The sequence below is a fragment of the Dromiciops gliroides genome, chromosome 6 (assembly GCF_019393635.1).
Source record: "Dromiciops gliroides isolate mDroGli1 chromosome 6, mDroGli1.pri, whole genome shotgun sequence".
NCBI lineage: Eukaryota > Metazoa > Chordata > Mammalia > Microbiotheria > Microbiotheriidae > Dromiciops > Dromiciops gliroides.
The window spans coordinates 225,258,038-225,261,444 of record NC_057866.1 but is presented as its reverse complement, the minus strand read 5'-3'; the positions used below and the strand labels follow the sequence as shown (position 1 = coordinate 225,261,444).

Sequence of the window (3,407 nt, the reverse complement as noted above, 5' to 3'; positions counted from 1 at the left end):
ATGCAGATAATGCCTTTTTTCATATGTCCTTTATGGTAAATTTGTGTATTTGTAATAGTCTTTTTAAAAATTTTATTTTATTTTAAGCTTTTTTCAGTTACATGTAAAGAAATTTTTTTGAGTTCCAAATTTTTCTCCCACGGTCCCTTCCCTTCTGCCTCCCAAGTCCAGCAAGAAATCTGATATAGGTTATACATTACAGTCATGTTAAACATATTTCCACATTAGTCATGTTGTAAGAGAAGAATCAGAATAAAAGGGGAAAATGCAAGAAAAAATAAACAAGAACAATAACAAAAAGAAGCAACAGCAAAAGTGAAAATAGTATGCTTCAATCTGCATTCAGAGTTTGTAGTTCTTTTTCTGAATGTGGAGAACATTTTCCACCATAAGTCTTTTTGGCATTATCTTGGATCATTGTATTGCTTGCTGCCTTTTTTTTTTTTTTTTTTGGATAGGAGAACAATCTTTAATAGTGGCTTCATCAAAAGCAAGCACTTGAAAGTATTGTGTATTTAATTCAGATCAACATGTTCCAATATATTATCAGAAATACTTAAATCTCTCACACCAACCAATTTGAAGTACATTAGTATATCTCTCAAGAACTCTTCTGTACTTACATGAAACAATTTGAAGGCAACTTGTGCCTTGAGTCCAGTACTTTAACCTACAATGACTAGATCATCACTGGCGAATCCATATGCTGGAACCTCAAGGTTGAATGGTGTAGGCCCTTTTCTGATTCTGCCAGATTCGTCATAGTGTGACCCATGGCAAGGACAGTAATAACCAACAAAATCTCCTGCATTTGCAATGGGTACACAGCCAAGACGGGTGCAGACACCTATCAGTATGACCCATTCAGGCTTCTTTAAATCATGTTGTGGGGCTCTCAGCTGTGACAAATCCACTGTAGATTCTTGGTCTATTTCCTTCTGGGTTCTATGACGTAGGAACAGAGATTTTCCTTTCTATTTCAAAGCTATATTCTTGCCTTCAGGAATATCTGACAGCTTGATTTCAATTTTCAATTTTCGACATGGTCAACATGAGCAGAAGCACTCATGCTGGAGACAAACTGGGAAAAAAACATTCTTAGCAACATATGCAACACTTACAGTTGTAGTTGCAGTTATCAAATAAGGAGAAGCCTTTTCTACTTTCACTACTATCTTTTGAAGATTTCTTGCTATCTAACACATTCAGTTCGACGATAGGCAGAGAAGTCAGAACTTTGATGTCTGTATGGGAGTAACGAACAGAAGCAGTAGAGAAGAGGCTGACTTTGGCGATGCCGCCCAGGGACTCGTGGAACAGGAGGGGCCGGTTCGCATCCAACACTGGAGGCTGTGGGCCGGCACCACGGAGGCCTCCACCATCTGCCGCAGGGGACCCGCCACCGTATGGGACCTGTCCGACAGCGCGGGGGCAAAAGGGCCCGAACGAGCAGCGACCGACAACATGGCGACGGCTTCTTTCACCCGGAGCCAGTCACTAGGACGACCTTCCCCGAGCTGAGGATCATTGTATTGCTGAGAAGAGTTGTCTGTCACAGTTAATCACCACACAATGTTGTTGATACTGTACAATATTCTTTTAGTTCTGCTCATTTCACTCACCATCAATTGATTTAAGTCCAGGTTTTTCTGAAATCTGACTGCTCAACTTTTCTTACAGCACAGTAGTATTCCATTACATTCATACACCAAAACTTGTTTAGCCATTCCCCAATTGATGGTCATCCCCTCAATTTCAAATATAGAGCAGCTATAAATATTTTTGTACATATGGGTCATTCCCTGTTTTTGAGCATCATAGCTCAAAGTCATTCTTGGTTATCTCTCTCTCTTTTTTTTTTTTTTTCAGGGCAATGGGGATTAAGTGACTTGCCCAGGGCCACACAGCTAGTAAGTGTCTGAGGCTGGGTTTGAACTCAGGTCCTCCTGAATCCAAGGCTGGTGCCTTATCTACTTCGCCACCTAGCTGCCCCTCAAAGTCATTCTTAAAACCATGTTGCTGTTACTGTATACAATGTTCTCTTTGTTCTGTTCATTTTGCTCTTCATTATTTAGTGCAAGTCTTTCCATGTTTTTCTAAGATTATTGAGCTCACCATTTCTTATAGCACAGTAGCATCCCATCACAATCATATACAACATCATGAATATTCTTTATGTTCCTTTTAACCATAGCATAATTATGTATTTACCTGTAAAATATTTTATAATTATTTAATGGGGGCAGCTTGGTGTATTAGATAGAGCTAGGTGCTAGGATGAAAAATCAATTAACAAATATCTATCAAATACTTATTATACACCAGGAGCTGTGCCAGGTACTGGAGTTAGAAAGATAAAAAATAAAAGTCCCTGTCCTCAAGGAGCTTATAGTCTCTGGGTAGTGGTGGGGAGTGGTGGAAAGGAGAGACAATATGTACATGTAGTTTCATTGGAAAGAGGGCTAATGGGAAGTGTAGTTTTTCTAGATGGAAGGAAGGACTGAAGGGTGATGGGAAGCAGAAGCCACCTTGGACAGGAGAAAACTGAGGATTTTGGAGTCTCAAGATATGAATGTGGCAGGCCATTGATCAGTTAATTGAAAAAGAAAGGTTCTGTTGTCCTGGACTGCATGTGGTCACCTGCAATTAGAGACTTGTTTAGCTCACTTGTCCACTTAAAGAGTGACCAGACTGGACAGAATTTGCTGCCACACTAGGACTTGTATAACAGAATATGTTGGTGGTGGTGAAATAAAGTATAGGAAGAATGGAAAGGTAGGAGGAAGGCAGGTTATGAAAGCTTTGAATTCTAAATAGAGGATTTTATATTTGATTTTATAGTGATGAGTCATTGGAGTTAATTAGATAGGGGACTGACTTGTTCAACTTGCATTTTAGAAAGATCAGTTTCATGGGTGAATGGAGGGAGGACGGAGGTGGGGAGACCCATAAGGTAGGGAGACCAACCAGAAGATATTTCAATACTCCAATAGCAGAACAATGAAGGTCTGCACAAGAGTGGTGGCCAAGTCAGAGGAGAGAAGGGAGCACATGAGAGAGATATTAAGAAGGCAAAATCAATGGGAGGATGGTGAAGCTCTTGACACAAATAGAAAAGACAATCTGCGCCAAGGTGTGGAATTGGGATATGGAATGTCATGTATGGGATTATCAAGAAGACAAGTTTGGCCAGATCAAGGAGTGTGTGGAGGGAAGTAATATAGAATAAACCTGGAATAACACTTTGAAATCAGGTTGTGAAGCATTTTAATTGGTAAGTACATTATGCATTTTATTCTTCAAATACCAGGGAGTCACTAGAAAGACAGGATCAGATTCACTTATTCTTGGTTCTCAGTTGGGTGGAGGATGGATTGGAGAAGAGAGAAATGAGGCAGGGTATCAGA

The 3,407-nt window shown here is 39.9% G+C and overlaps 1 pseudogene; it reads right to left on the bottom strand.

Annotated features, from left to right (window-relative positions):
• Window positions 1-665: 665 nt before the first annotated feature.
• LOC122732977 lies at window positions 666-1,466 on the bottom strand (annotated as a pseudogene).
• Between the last annotated feature and the right edge of the window lie 1,941 nt (window positions 1,467-3,407).